The sequence below is a fragment of the Thunnus albacares genome, chromosome 8 (assembly GCF_914725855.1).
Source record: "Thunnus albacares chromosome 8, fThuAlb1.1, whole genome shotgun sequence".
Classification (NCBI taxonomy): Eukaryota; Metazoa; Chordata; class Actinopteri; order Scombriformes; family Scombridae; genus Thunnus; species Thunnus albacares.
The window spans coordinates 3,207,566-3,224,844 of NC_058113.1; the positions used below are offsets into that span (position 1 = coordinate 3,207,566).

The 17,279-nt window shown below is 40.4% G+C and overlaps 1 long non-coding RNA gene across 1 annotated transcript in view; it reads left to right on the forward strand.

Moving 5' to 3' along the window:
- The window catches only part of LOC122986656, a 28,786-nt gene extending 12,864 nt beyond the window's left edge, over nt 1-15,922 (forward strand). The window contains exon 2 of the long non-coding RNA XR_006404346.1: nt 15,437-15,922. This is a non-coding gene — a long non-coding RNA (uncharacterized LOC122986656). The remainder of the gene's footprint in view (nt 1-15,436) is intronic.
- Nucleotides 15,923-17,279: the final 1,357 nt, after the last annotated feature.

The window sequence follows — 17,279 nt, forward strand, 5'->3', positions numbered from 1 at the left end:
ATGAAAGCATCTTAATATGACAACCAAGTAAAAGTATGGTGTGATGACTGAGCAATCTGTTGAACTTTTGTTTCCTTCATTTGTCAGCCTGCGTTGTGATTATAATGTGGAACAGGTGTTCTGAAAATGTTTAACCTTCATTTATCAAGGGAAAGTCAACTGCAATAGAGCTCCAGAACTTTTTCTCACTCAGCAACACCCAGTTCATCCCCTTACAACAGCAGAAATACAGAGGGCCTTTTATCATTTTTATGACTACCTATGACCTGTTACAAGTGAATGTATCTTTAAAGAATTTCAGAATATTGTATGTACTTGGGACATAAATGAAAGGAATGCTTTGGTCTTCATGAATGCATCCATTTTCAAGCAAAACAGAGACTTTTCTTTTGAGGCTTTTCAATAAGATTGGATAAAATGCTACCAATCCCCAACCTTGAGTCCAGCATTAAATCAGCTAACTGAATCTGATTTTAGTATTGAATCTGCACATCGAATCTGAATCAATTCAATTCATAAATAACTACAACTCAAAAGATTCAGCTGAAATCTGTAGGCTGAGAGGACAGAAACAGTTCTGAGCATCAGCCAAATTATTATTCACAACCTGTGGCTACAACTTCAAAATGAGATAAGAACTTAATTAATCGCAAAACACATTTCTGTACCAAAGATGCTCGGTATACAAAAAGGTCTAATGAAATACTGGTCCCATAGCTGATCTTGTTATAATTTTGTAATTGAATCACTTCTACACTATTGTTTGATGTGAATATCCTCCTTGATCTTTATCCAGCTGTCCACTGATCCCTGGTTGTTGACTCTGACTCCCTCCCAGTGGATGCTGTGAGCAGTTGTGGGCTGGTGTTCACAGACTGTTGATGTTGTCTGGTTTTTGATGGTCAGCCTGTTGTCCAGGGTCCTGGCTTTCTCTCAGTCACGTGTTCCATTCAGGGGGGGTCCTGTCTTTAGGGTGTATCAGCAGAGATTTTAAGGTATTGAATGGTTTGTGGTAAGTGCTGACTTTTTGGGACTTAAAGACTGTGGCAAGATGTTCTGACAGTCCAGCCACATAACGGAGTCCCACAGGATGTTTCTAGTGGTCCCAGTTCAGTTGGCATTGTTGGCACTATGCTTAATTCAGGGTGGGGTTCCCATCATCCACCACCTCGTAACTGTTGGTTCAGAGTGCTACTCAGACTACTCTATCCCCCTCCTCACTGACAAGATGTTCTGCTCTGAGTAGGAGGGTCTTCACCACCATCACCAAACCCTGAACCTTTTAGGAGTAGTGTCTGATCTGTTTCTGCTGTTACTGATGCATGAATAACCTACTGGCATACATTTATGCAAACGTGTAGTTGAATTGCTTTTATAGTACACTTACTATGACTGTGATTGTCTGTGTTGATCCATGGTTTCCTAAGTATAGTCTGGCCAATAAAATCCAGAATATTGTTTGTAAAATGCAGACATGCTTGTGTTCCTGAGCTTGTGTAGAGGGAGGCCCATAAAAACCTTGCACCGGGGCCTGTCATATCTTAACAATTGCCACTGCATCATTACAGTTGTACACATTCACACTGGGAGCTGCTCAGCAGCCAGCTCACTCCCTGCAGATCTGACCTGCCAGCTTGTGTTTAGTATGAAATAAAAAGTGAGCATGTGTATTAAAGATTCTGAATTGGCCCTGACAAGTTCTACCAGTCCTGGCCAGGGATTCAGTCTGGCTAGCCTGTTTCCCTGATCTCCAGGCTACTGTCATCTCTAGTATGTATCACTAGGAATGTAAACCTCAGCGTTTGTTGCTGTTTTTATTTTCGACCCACTAGCTAAGGGTGATGATGTTGGTTAGTTGGCACTTGGTGACACTGTGACCTCTCCTTCAGTGCCACAATCAACACAAAATATCCACTTGTATCTGTCAAGAAGTTTGCGATGAAATTTACCAAGCACATCCATACTGGGAAGAGGATGAACCCTTTACAATTGAATGTTCACTAAACTCCTGCCCCACACAACCAATGTCCAATCAAAGCTACCAAGCTTTGGGACTGTGTATATCAGGTAGAGCCCCATGCACACCGATTCAGCAAGTCCAAAGAGTTTGAAAGGTGGTGTAAGGAATGAATTAAACTGTGTGTTTATCTGCTCTAATGTGAGGTGAAAATGTTATTAGCTTACTACCCATAGCAGTAACACAGCTTTACCTCCAAGGCCAAGCATTAGCATATCATTACATTATTTTGTGGCTGCCACATCCATCTGTAGTCTTCCCTCACTGATATGAGCTTTTTGTCACCATGTCTTAACGTTAGCAGAACTGTCCTGCTCTTTATTAAATTTGGGGAAATTTACTCTGCAGCAACCCCAGCCGACCCCAACCCCAGCTACCCAAGATAACGTTATGTTTGGAGGACATGTCAGTCAGTCCTCATTCTAAAAGCCTTTTCTCTTATAAAAGTGAAACTACAAGCAGAAAAGCATAAATCTAGCCTCTATGATGCTCATCCAAGAATGTTGGTCTATAACAGGCATCCAAACACAGTTATATCAGAATGAAGCAGCCTGATCTTAAGGTTTTCCATATAATACTGTACTATGGCATCAATACCAGACTGTTTTCATTTTGTCAATAAAAAGTATAACAAAAATATATGTTGACAGCCTTTTTTCCACACAATGAAAACAAGAAATAAAACTTAATAAAAAGTAATCTTAAAAAACGAGAACTAGTAAACGAGAACTATGACAACATGTATCACACTTTTCTAGACAATTAAAAACTAAACTATAATGTGAAAGATGAACTAATGGACTAGAACAAATTATTGTTTCAATGCAAAGTCTTATTCAACAACACAATTAACAAAGATACAAGGGCTAACTGGCTCTGCTGCAATACAGTTTGGAGATGCCAAAAAGGTCACTTTGACTATTACGTCATGTGACATCTGGTATGTAGATTGTATACAACTTGCTGAACATATTCTAACTTCCCAGAGGATGAACTTTTTTGATATTAATGGTCCCATGTAGCACTACGCTCAAGACAAACTTTCGATTTTTCGTCCTACTCTTGTGGCTCTTAAAATAGCAAAATCATGTTAATCTCTGTACTTTCATATTGTAAGGTGGAAAGCCTTCTGGGGACTTTTAACCACCACGTCCTGTTTCTGTGAAGTAGCTGTTCTAAGTGAGACATACCAGGAAATTGTCACATTCCCGACAGGAGCCAAACATAATTCACTTGTGATCTCCCGTTACAGTAGTGGAAGTGTAACCTGCTGATGACGTTCTGACTGAAATACTGCCTGACAGCACAGATCTGTACCACCTTGTGTCTGCTGCCTTCACACTGAAGCTTATGTAACAATCGTGATGCCGATGGCAGGATTCCTTCTAGTGTAAGCGCTGACTCTGTTATACTGTAGAATGCACAGGACAATACAAGGCATACTGTACAACATAGTGCAGTAGAGTAACATGTCGTGTATACTTGGATTCAGTTTCCAGGTTTTCCAACTTTTCCAACTGAATCCTGCTCTCTCTCTCTGTCTTGCTGGTGCTCTCTCTCTCTCTCTCCCTTTTTCTCTCATCTCTTTTAAAATGAGTTGGGAAGCAGACAGCGAAGTCTAACTTTACTTTTAACATTATCAAACGAAGAGCAATGTCCTCCTTTTATCCTAGTAACATCTTTCTTCTCCCTCATGGCAGAGTTTTACAGCTCTGATCTGTCTGATCTCTGGCTGTGATTGGCCACCGCAGCCTTCAGCCACTTTCAGCCACTTTCTCCAAAAGTTGTCTCTTGCTCAACTTTCCAGCCACAGTCCAGTGCGGTGCCGCAGTGGCCAAAACGCCTGCAGCTGAAATGCACTACCTCCATTCAAATGAATGGGAGGACTGGTGTTTTCGCTGCACCACCTGATTTGGTCTGAATACGACCTGAGGCTGTGGGAGGCAACCCATGCAGACAGCTGGGAGGGCAACAGTGTTAACTTCTGAACATCTATGTCACTGGAAACTAAAGTTGTTTATTTAACTCTTTATCTCTATGGCTTGAAATGAAGGCATTTTTGTTAAGAGTCCCCTGCTCAAAATAAATCCATAGCGCCCATTTATAGAGGAGACCTTTTTTCTGCAGTGTGTTACCTGGTTAATGTGAATATATTGCTTTATTCTTGTATAATGTCATTGGGTGATAGTTTTAATAATTTGCATAGTGTCGCATCTCCACCTACAAGTAAGCAAATTGTTTGTTTTTCCTCATAAGGGAATAACGACACAACAACCTCAGATTATGTTGAAAAACTTTTTTCAGTGTGCACTGCCGGCATTTATTGACTGATTATTCCTATAATAGCTATTACAGTTATGCAATGTGTAGGCACTCAAACAGTCCCACAGAGCCCCGCCATTGAACACTGCATGATACAAATAACCCTGTATAACTTTTATTAAAATTAATTCATACTTTGATGAGTCATGCTTTTGTCTGCCTAATACCATTAGGCTTATAAACAGACCTACTGCTCCGCAATCATACACAGACAGGTGAGCGGTGTGGATGGTTATTCTAATGTAAAATATTTCAGAGAGGAGGTTTAACAGTTGCTGATTTGGAGATTGTGAATGTTCTCTGTGGATGTTGTTTGTGAAGTTTTTGGAAAATTTTCTATTAGTGGATTGAACACTAATGAAGTTTTGAGAGTGTTATTTGTTCCTCTCACATCAAGGCAAACTGGTGAGTCATGCTTTATTGATGTGGTCTGCTGTGTTTTATCAGAGGGCCGAGGGTTTAAAGATTTGCGTCTGTGCTTGTGTGATGTTGGCTAACTAATGCCTACTGTGAGCTGTACTCTATATTTAAAGTGGACTCACTCATTACGTGGACATCATGATGGATCAGGGCTGGATACTGAACCATGATGAATTAACAGATATAGCAGTCCAATCATGTCTTTGTTATACCCAATGCACTTCCCTTCATCCCCAGCTCAAGGTTGGCTGTGGGGACTTAATACATATGGAAGGCAAAAAAGTAAGACTACTCTGATTCACTGAAAAATCTACTGACAAAATGAACAGTGTAGGGAAGCATTAAACCATGATTTCATGCACCTTGACACCAGGACATAGGGCAGTGGTTTATTCCAACTTTCCAGAAAAGTACATCACTCATATTCATTCCCTGGCTATTGTACCTTGCCTACTTCTTCTGACTGTATGGCTGGGGTCTGACATGTGGAACAGGTGTCAACTACAACTGCAGCCAGTGTGTGTTGCACATAAAGGAATACTTCAGCATTTTGGGAAATACACTTAATTGCTTATCACTCGTATCACTGGTAAGTCCGCAGTTGGAAGAAGGGTGAAACATCTAGCCTATCCAAAGTGTAAAAATACACCTATTAACACCTCTTAAGTTTGCTTATTACCATGTCATATCTCATTTGTTGTTTTTACATTACTGTTTGAGCATGGATTAAGCAATTTATAGTTTTACAAAGAGTTAGGCACTACAGCTACCTCTTAAATCGCAACACCCGGAAGCAGTGACTATCTGGAGTATTGTCGTCAATGTCATCAAGTGCTGGCCAGACGGTTACATTGTATCATTATATATAAATCTCATCAAGAAAGCAAATAAAATGTCAAACTAAGCCTTTAAGACAGAAAACATTAATTACAGTTGTTTAGGTAACTATTTAAGCATTAAAATGTGACATTTTCATCTAGTTAATGAGATGTTCTTAAACTGATCAGCTGTTTGTTGATTGTGTGAGCTAACACGCTGTCTTAAGAAACAACTGTACCAGTATGAACATAGGCCTACTAATGACTATTTTACTGTTTAAAATTCACCATGAAAGACACAGAAGATCAAACAAATAAAATGGGCTTTAATTAAACAGATAAACAGATGCTAGAGGCTTAATGTGAAGTATCTTGTCTGTGTATTAATTCACTGTGGTAAAACCACAGAATTCCTCTGTTTTCACCCTGACATAGATCTACAAACTTGCTTCCCATATTCCAGATTAGCTGAAGTACCACACCTGATAGGGAAGTTAACTACCTGTGACAGTCAGGATTCTGTGCTGAAATTCAGATGAAGGGAGGCAGAGATCATCTTAAAGAAATGATAAAAGTGTGGATTTTATTCAACAGTCTGTTAAATCCTGCGATGAAACCTCCCTCTTAAACAGCTTCAGTACAAACAGTTTACTACATGTGATATTTGGATCAGATTCCATACAAATTGTACATGAACTGATATTACCAGAGGAAGTAGCAGCACTGAATATCGACCATGAAGTTTCATACACTGGCAGCTTCAGGACAAAAACTAAATATCTGCATCATCCCTCAAATCCCCTCATCAGTTTACATCCTGTGCAGCAGTTCATGCCAGCCGTTGCTATTTTCTTCCTTTTTTTTGGTTTTCTGTGGCAGCCCAACAAGATTCAGAGGTGACCTTTACTGCTGCCCTCCTACAGCCCCCCAACTCATCCCAACCCTCGCTGCCAGGCCGGGCTGCTCTGCTCATAAGTCTTTTTACCTCTCAAACACCTGCCACCATTCACATGCAAACAACAAAAACCCTCAGCATCAACCTTCACACCTCTGTCAACACACTTCCTACTGGCCTGGCATACAATCCCCCCCCCCCCTCCCACACACACACACACACACACACACACACACACACACACACACACACACCACACCACCACTACCACCACCTCACACACACACATATACAAACTTCAGTGATGCTATTTTTACTGGTGTTTGTGCACTTGCATGTTTGTGTGTTTGTGTGATGAGGGTGAGAATGGCAGCTCCATTTGGGTGCATATTACAAATGCATTACTTTGTATAGACAGATGGCCAGTTGAGGAAGAAGGGAGGGGATGTGATGGGGTTTGTAAGGGAGGGGGGACTAAGATGAAGGTCTACTATTGTTGGTAATTAAACAGGAGAGTTGCACCACAGTCACTTAGCCCCTGTCACTTCCTCTCATGATTTAAAATGTGATTATGTGATTTGACTTGATAGCACCTCACATGCACGCCTTAAAATCGATAGTGATATTAGCCTCTACTAGCATAACTGCTACATCTTTTTTGATGTCTTTTTAAATACTTTCCATCGTGACCAATGCACATTGTGCAACGCTAAATTGGAGTATTTTCTTAAACAGTTTTATTAGTCTACACCTAGCATGGAATGGAAACTATCATAGTCTTTTAATAGCCTATAACCCTGCTCTGTCGGAGTGTAAACTGCTACACAAAAGAGACGGTTATGAGACAGTCAGTGGTGTAAATACATCTCTTGAATAATATTGTGTGAACTTTCTGTCCCATTAGTGACCGAGCTAGGGTTTGCTAGCTTGCTAACTGACAGTTTTGCAAGGCAGCTAGCTTGGAGAGCTATTGTGGCAGACTAGTACAATATTCCAAGCTCGTTAGCACTGTTATCATTTAGCTAACTAGCTACAGTAGTTTACCAACTAGCTCTGTGTGTAGTCGCTGCGTCACCAAGCTTCTAGTACCACGTATCTCGTGAGGTACGAAATAACTAGTGCTCACTCCTGGATTGGAAAAAATGTTGCTGGTGTATGTATTTCTGGCAGCAATTATATTTCCTCCGAAATCTTTTTGACAAAGCATAGTAATGGTATATACAGTGGATGTTTTTTTGTGTTTTTAATATACTCATCCAGCGGACATAGAGCAACATATTCAACAGTTGAACACAAATATGACTTGAAATGAATGCTTAAGTCCGTAGCTCTGTTATCATCAAAATATGTAGCTCTTTAGCTGTTAGATGTTGCACTTTCTTCACCAGCTTTTTTTTTTTTTTTTAAACAGCTGCTTGTTGTGGCTTGAGACAAGGCTGATGAGAGCAGAGTTGCAGACTGGAACGCAAAAACAGTTGGCTGACGGAACTACAGAGTTGGGTGTTTCACATACACATGGTCATTCCCTCCATTGTAAATGATGAGAACAGCCTGCCTTTAGTTCAAGGTCAACCAGTACCACAACATACAGCTCTTGTACTTCTGTTTTTGACTGTGTATACTGAGAATACCTGGTGAGGTCAGTTTTCTATTCAGCAGTAAAACAGCCGCTCAAGGTGAGCGTGTTCTTGATTGTCCATATGTAAGCAGCATAATTAGATATCCCACATGCTGCTTAATAGCATACCTCAGCCTCATGAAGCTCCAGCACTACCATTAGAATACCAATAGCCATCTGCATTAATACCTGGTGCCTGTTTTCAGAGCACTATAAGAGTTGGGAGCAATTTTTCTAAATTGCTCCCTTGTCTTGTTTGATAGCTACAAATCACGCCACACAGATGGATTTAGATCAAGCTAAGGTAAATGCTCTACAAAAAATATATCCAAACCTGTCTCTGTTAATCTCTCAGTCTGAGTAAAAGCAGTATAAAATGAAGACAGAACAAGAAAAAGAGAGACTAAAATAGAGACAAACAAGAGAGACAATGGTGCAAGGGATGCATCCAAGTCGCATTAGATCCTGTTAAATTCATTTTCGTCTGACCACACATTGTGTCTTCTTGCCCTGAGGTGTAGAGAGTACCCATTTTGCATATCATTTCAGTACCTATGAGCCAGGACCAGGGCTAGACCCCCTACACACTGCAAACAGGCCGCTCATTACAGCCCTCTGTATTACAGGGCACAACCTCTGGCATACTGTCACAGCAATCTGCCCGGCACCGCCATAAATCAACTCCAACTATGCCCCCATTATCAGCTCATGTCAATGAGAACAGACAAGGCTTGGATTTCAAAGACTATCGTATAAACGTATATCGGATTCATTGGAGATGAGACTCCAAATGAAAGGGTTTGACTCGATTGCAGCTTGGAGATAATTCACTTAATATGCATCGTTCTGTCTTATTTCCTTCAGCTCCCTCACCCTCGTCAGCTTGGCCTAGTTTGACTGTAGCAGCAACATTGTTAACCTCTCCATCCCCGTCCATTCTTTCCACTGTGTTGAACCTTAGGGTTACAGAAATAGATCAAGCAGTTCATTGGAGTCTGTGTCAAATTGAAATGCAATATGAAGGTGAAGTCTCGCAAGGCTGAGTACAATCACCCCAGCCCCTTCAATGAGGTATTTATGGCAGAACCCTGTTTACAGAGAGAGCTGTTTTTTAAAGTATTGTGTGTTAGCTAAGGCATGGCTGTATTTTCTTTTACTCATTGCATTCATGGCCTCAGGCTAGTCCAACTTTCTCTGTGTTCCATTGAGTTAGAAAGGGAAGTTCTCAATGTCTGATTAATGACCTGTCATCTCTTATCTTTATGGTTCAGTCACATGCAGACGAGGCGAAACCAAAAAACATCTCCTCAAATTAGCTATACGCAACTAACACTAAAAGTCCTCATCAGGGGCCACAACCGATCCAGTCAGTGTCGACCTGCCTCATTGGTCATCATAGCGCTGCATCGTTGGGCCTCAGCCAAGCAGGTGTCAGGCCGGTCTATGGGGGGCTCTAGTCACGGTCCAGCAGAGCCGATCCATCTGCTGCAAATTGACAAGCCGTGAGTGCTGCATTGGGTCCCTGTATAAATCCCCATTAGGCTCGGATGCTACCCGTCCAACTCTGTTATTGACTTCTTATTGGGCGCTGGCTCCAAAACAATATCAATCTAATTTGGGGTTATGAGGACTGATATCAGCTGCAGGTAAATGTAAATCCAATGCCATCTGCATCCAAGAGGCCCAGGTTGCTAATACAGACTGCTCCTTTTGGCAATAGCAGTTGGAGAGTTTTCTGCCAGAACAGGAACTGCATCTGTTACAGCCACCATCCATCCCCTTGTTATACTCATTACAATTAGTAGTACTCACTCTATAGCTAAAGCCATGAAATAGTACTTACTATTGGTAAATTACAGATTAACAAAATGTTAGGGACAATCAGGTTCTCATTTCACCGAGCATGCCTTATTCTTACAGTTGGAAAGGCTCATTCACAGTTTCACAGTGGCCTTAGGAGAGATTCAACTGCATATTGTAATCACTTATTTTAATTTACTGTTTAATTTTGTCTACTTCATGGATTTAATTTTGATTTATGTTGTATCTCTCCTGTCCCTTTGCTCCATTTGCTCCTTTTTGTATCTAATCTGGTCTGTCTCATGAGCTGTTGTATTCACCCCCGGTAATCAGTAACATGTTTTCTTATCATAATATAGATACAGTTTTTATAGTATATTCATATCACATGCTGTATATCCATGCTGGTTAGATACAGAGCTACACTATATGAACATATAAAATGTTATGAAAACACAGTCTATAAATTCAATAAAACCACTAAATCAGCACCAACAAAACAAGTAACCTGTTTACTTTATACAGATATAAAATTGGAAAATTTGCAATAAATCATAATTTGAAGCGCACAGATATGTTGACCTGCGAAAAAACACATTTTCAATGATAATGTGGAAATTTCCTCTGATCTCTGGTTAATGTAACTGTGCTTCTAGTAAGATCACTAATGTCTCGCTAAATCCTATTACCGATTGCTTCCGAAACAAAAAAGTTTTCTCACAGTGACTGATAAATTTTAGCCTTCTCTTTTCTATTCAGAAGTCATTTTAGCAGAGTGGACAGTGACTTAAGGCTACATGTCTTATTCAGCTATAGACTTGACACCTGTGACTTTGAATCGAGTCAGACTTCTTTTTTTTCTTTTTTTTTTGAACGACTTGTTGATAAAGTGAAATTATTTGAGACCTGATGCTCTCATGACTTGACTTAACATTCAAGTCACAAATCTGGACCTGGTTAAATCCCAGAGAGAAAAAGAATGAGTGACATGCCAACCCTCTCTCCTAGAAAACATGTTCATATACAACTAAACTGTGTTGCGTTTTTTCGAATGAATGAAGCATTGCATTATATATCGCTCTGAAGTCAGAGGGAGGAGGTTAAGGAGGATGGGATGCATACAGGTTCAGGTGTGGTTAGGTTTAGGCCACAAAAGCACTTGGTTAAGGTTAGTGAAAGATGATGGTGTCGCTTGTGCTTCAAGCCACTGCAGACTAAATTTAACCAAGTGCTGCCAGTTCCTACACACAACCACAAAAAGTTTCCACTAGCAGATATTGTGCTGCGAGATTAGATATTTTGATAGGGGGGAAAAAACCCTACTAAGTATGCTGTCTCTGAACATTTCAGTCATATGTTCAGTATCAACATTTGGAAACTTGCCAAATACGTAAACATTTTCTCATTATGTTGCAAAAAACTTTATTCAACCAGCATTACATTTCTAGCAAAAATGTATTTGCGGTTGCAAATTTAAAAAAAAATTAAACTAAAAAATTAGTTATATATGAACATAAGGAGACAGAGCTGGACATGCAGAACTTGCAAAGCCACACACTTTGAATATTTAATTTTTTGGCTTGTCCAATTAAAAGTTTGGTGTCAGCTTTGTTAAAACACTTTGAAAGAAAAATGTTCACAACCTGTCACTTATGAGTCATTCAGAGACATGAAACACTTGCAACTGACAAAACAAAACAATCTCTCCTCAAGGCCCATTTAGTAGCTGTTCTGGAACTATCAATCACATCACCTGATCTTCCTCAGTAGATGGAGTTTCCCAGTTGAACTTTCAGGACTGAACATCAAACCTCAGCTTTTAAGCAAACATGGATGAGGAATCCTTGAAGTGCTCCAAAAAACTGGAAATTTGAAAATACATATTCCATGAGAACTGAGCAGACTCCATCTACTGATGGATGACGATCATGTTTTATGATTGACAGCTCCAGAACAGCTACTTAGAGGACCTTGTGGTGATAATGTTTTGTAAACTGCTGCTTCAAGTACAAGTCACTCTACTTGAAACTTGCTAATGAAGACTGGATTTACCCTCATAGAGCTCAAGCCCAGTTAAAACAGCTCTGATTTATAAGACCTTTAAAAAAGAGAATTAATGTAATAAAATAGCAGGGTAATGAAACAATGGATGACTTTAAACTACTAGGAACATTTTAAGCTGAAATTGAGGGTCCAGTACTGTTAGCCAATTAAGAAAGTGGGGGAAACTGTTGATGAGTTGTTGTGGAAAGGCTCTCTAGTTTATTAGTCAGCCTGTAAAATGTCATGACATTCAAAGGTCATCTGAGCATGTCAGCACATTTGATTTGAGATTAACATACTGCATGGTCTCTAGTTGATATGGAGCTGCAAGAGAGCCAGAGCACAATGTCAATCAGACATCTGATCTCTTTAACAGCTCTGTATCACTGTTTTTCTGATTTACTAATTATATATATAATACTGAAGAGGGGAGAAGTAGAAAGTAGTTGTCTCTATAGTTTAGACTATAGTTGTTAGGTACCCAGTATGTTTGATTAGAAATAACCTAACAGAAAGTGAAGTGAGTGAAGCTTTGATACTGTGTGGGAAATGTGTGCAGTCACCGTGGTGCTGAGTTTGAGCAGCTTTCCCTGACAGATTTGAATCGACTGCTTAAACGCTATTGTCAGATTCCCTCCTCACCTGGGAGTCATGGCCTTCCCTACAGAGAGTTATTGGCTTTTAAATGAGATGCCAGTATCCTCACCTTACTAGAGCTCTGACGGAAAATTGACCACTCACATGTTCTGAAGGGGAAGGGTTTGACAACGTTAAGAAAACGGGGCATTTCTGCTGCTTAATGCAGTCTGAATGTTAAACAAGGGAAAGAAAAAAAAACAGTTGGTGTGACGCTGGAGGTCATACAAGGTGATGTATATGGAAATAAAATGTGGGTTGAACAGCTCCTGCCACCTTTTTCATACATAACAATGTAATGCTTCCAGATAAAAAGGTCAAATTACCTAAAACCTCCCTTTGTAACTGTGCTGGGCATTTTTTTAGTGGTCTGTTACAAATGCAGATTTTGATACAGTGGCAGGATACATCACACCACAAAGCAGTGAGAAAATCTAGTGAGTGTTGTAAAATATTTCCTTGTATTTTTCATTAAAACAACCCAATGTGAAATTGTTAGACACAACAAACATTTGCTCATACATCAGATGTGTGATACATAGAGATGTTTGTATCTTGGAAAGTGTCATACAGTGTGTGTCACACAACTTCTTTCAGGATGAGACTGTGAGAGTTTATGTCGCCTTCATTGCTTTCTTAAAAATGTATCAGTTGTTAATATGGTTCAATTTTCTAGTTTCAGTTACTTAAGGAGGGCATGTCATGCACATTGCCAGGTCTATATTTTCATTCTGGCATGACTGATTCAAAAACTCAACTTATTTATGTTATACTGGCCCTTTTAGGCAGCACCTCAGTTCAGCCTCTGTCTGAAACGGAGGCTATGTAAATAAACCATAGCTCAGAAAAATCTGCATGGACAATGCAAACAACCTTAGCAACAAGGCTACAGAATGGCTACAGCCATTTGTGGGGGCATATGTGAACAATCTGATGTCATCATGAGGAGGAAATGGAGTCTTATGGTGTGTTCAAACAAATTTTCACCTTGCATTACATGTGCAAGTTTGATCACTGGACCTTTTGTGTTGATTTGCCCCGAACAGCCAAAATACATTACTATACATTAGTCATAACCTTGCTAGCAATGGAAGGTACTGACCATGTTGACACACCATTATAGGGAGCATTTTTACATACATTCACCTCAATTTTTGAACCTTGACCATGTTTAACATAGATATCCGAAATCGCAACAGTATAAAAATAACAGAAAATCACAAAAAGCGTAATATATCCCCTTTAATATTTCTGAAGTCAGAAAATAGGTCTCATGCAAGAACAACTCATATGAAAAGATTTGTTCTTAAGTTACACATCTCTTTATATAAAGCAAGTATTCTCTGTATGTATGTATGTATGTATGTATGTCCTTTGCATATCTTGAGAACCGTTCATCCGATCTACTTCACATCTGGCGGGTGTATTGCTGGGGACACAAGGGAGTGTCGACTAGAATCTGGTGCAATTTGCTGAGAGCATGAGCCAACAGCAGAGAGACAGCGCTGGAAAGCTTTCACTGAGAGAGAGAAAGTCTGTGAATACGTGATTTACTGTGGAGACAGACACGCTTTTGGTGCAATTTGGACACATGACATGTTTAATATTAATAAGCTTTGAATACACAAGCGAGCAGCGAGCCTCAGCTCCGTGTCTGAGTGCAGTGGGGGCTGTTTGATATAAACACTATTACATCACAGCAGGGCGGGGCTTCTGGGCTCTAACTTGCTGAACGGGACAGAGGCATACGCCCCACTCAGTTAAACTTTCCAGAGAGAAGAACGAGCATACAAAGGAGAAAAACAGAGACGGAGGCAGTAGAACTAGCCAATAGGAGTGCAGACATGTTTGATTGGCAGCAAAACCAATGGAAGGCCTGCTTCTACAGTTCAACCTCAGTTTAGTCTCACTGGTGAAGTTTCTGCCTGGATTAAAACCATTTAATTTGTTAAATCCTTATCATTTTAATTGATTATTGACATTTGTCTATTGATACATATATATGTGGTTCTCAGGAAATAATAAGCAATTATTGAATGTACACTGCATTAGTACAAATGATCTAAGAAAATTTGTGGCATTTCCTCATACTTGAGGCCCTATTTTAACCATGCAAGTGCACCAACAAGCACAGTGTAGTGGCTCTTAGGCACACAGACTGTGTGGCACAGGCATCTCTGTGCACATCTGCTATTTTGGTGCAATATCTGGTAAGTGCATTCAGGTGTGCTCCACGTAAAGGAGTTGGATGAAGTGGAATATGTGCGGAGGATGTGTCAATGACTTGCTGTTTTCTAATCTAATCATTGTGCCCCTCACATACCTTATGGAAAGGCAGTGCTAGAACCACTTTACTAAGCAAGAAATGGAAAAATTATTGAGAGAAGTGCAAACCCAGCATGAGTAAATTCTTGGTACTGCCACTAAGCTTCCTTGACTTGATGAAGTCAGGAAATCTTGGGGCCAGGTGACTGCATGTGTAAACGCAGTTTCACCTGGCCCTCTGAGAACCGCTGCACAGTGCAAAAAGCGGTTCAGTGATGTCAGGCAGAGAGGGAAGCAAAGGCTTGCCTCAATTTTGTGAGAGAGCAGGGCAACTGGAAGGGTTCCCTCACATTGCTATGATCTGACCCCATCAGAAAATCTAGCAGCCTCAACACTACCTGTGGAATGTATGGAGGGTTTGGTGGTATTCAAGTCAGTGTTTCTAGTGACTTTCACAGACAGAATATAAAAAGACAAATCATCTTTCCAAAACAGGCAGCCAAAGTGATTTTTTTTGCAAAGATTGCATGTTACAAATGAAAATTAAACTGACAGCTGTCCATACAGTGTGTGTTTTCCTGTATTTGTTGATGATTCTATAGCTGCTTCCGTCATGCGGTCAGAGGCTACTGTGGAGAGAGGAGAGACAGGCGACGATACAGACATACCATGCACAAAGGCTGAATAGGGGAGGCGGTTGCCAGCAGAGCCGGTGATGTGTGAGGGATTGGATCAACCCTTTCTGGAGATCCAGCAGGCTGGTTTTGCCACCATGCACCGTAGCACGCAGTGGACTCCATCCACAACCGCCTCCTCTGGATGGACTCCCAGGCGCATCCATTGCATGTCTCAATAAGCAGCAGCCTGGACAGACATGCCACTGCAGTGGAGCAGCAGTCCACCTTACCACCTCCCAGGCCTGACAACGTGGACACTGCACCTGTGATGACATCCACCAGTGCCCCCCACCCCCCCACTCACTGTTTGCCACCTAGTCTTTCTCCTCGAAGAGAAAATAAATTAAGTTTTATCTTTGTGTCTGCGTAAGTTTTCTGCACATAATAAATTTGCCACATTTTCTTGGGTCACTTTGGGTCTGTATTGCATTTTTGTTGACTGATGTAAATTAAATGTTTTTTCCTGCATATTTCTTTAGTCTTATGAGATGTTCACACCATGGGGATCCCTCCTCCTTTGTGCCTTATGTGCAACAGCCTGTTAATTTTTATTTATTTATTAGTTTATTTGTCAGGGACGATGCAAAAAAAAACATTGTAAACATGAGACAGATGTATTGCATATAGGATTTCTAATTTGTGACCCCTGCCCTTGGTTAGGCTTTTCTACTTAAAAATGGTCATAGCACATCATTACCAAAAGTACATTAGTAAATTAAGCTAATAATAAATAGTGAAATTCTCAATGTGTGTGTATGCACAATGATCGCAGGTTTGGTTTTGTTTCTGTTGGTAGGGCATTCAAAAAAATGTATCCCTTTTGCTGAAAAAGATGACTGACCGAAAGTAGTTTTGCCCTGTGCCACTCTGCAGTTGCCATTTGCTGATCCCCTTCTGGTACAAAGTACAGCTGCCACAAGATTATTCACACATTTAAAAATCAGTTTGATAAAAGAAAACTTGATAAAGCTGTCATAACTGAGCAACTTGTACTTTTTCAGAATTATATACTGGTGGCATGTATCGGTACAGCCAACTCAGCCTCTCTCTGCCTCACTCTGTGTAATGTTTCCTCTGAAAAATCATTCTGGCATCTATGATCCATGGCTATACTGTGCAAAACACAACATGCCACAAAGAACACGCTGACTTTCTGAGGACTGTATCGCAATGTGCCACCTGACTTGTCCGAGCATCTGTAATGCATTTCAAGCATACCGAATGTTCGCTCACTCACAATTCTAGCCCTTGACAACACACTAGTGAATTTATGTTGCCATTCGGTTGATGGCATAATGTATGGCGTGATGAGCCATGTACGTAATGGGGGACCATTTTTCTCCTAACAGCCACCCGTCCAGAGATGCAGCACCCTGGAAGACTGCAGGAATGTCAGAATTCGCCAAAATAAAACAGTCATGTGTAGAACCTGGAAAATTGGCAAACACATGGATTACTTTACATTGTGCATCACAGACTACTTGGACATTGATGGAATGGATCCTTTACGGTTTGCATACATGTATCTGTGATCTGAAGGAGTGTACAACTGGAAATGTGTGCAGCACCAGTACACCCTCTTTCTGTACTGGCGCTGCATTTGTCTCACAATAATGTATTCCATATCTCTGTTAAACCACATAATTTTAGGATATTACAGAATATTCTCAGAAATTACATTGTGGGTTGGTTCAATATCCTACGCAAATACCAAGTCAGACTCTTACCTAATAGACCTTTACCACCCTTCTCCTTGCTTATATACTAG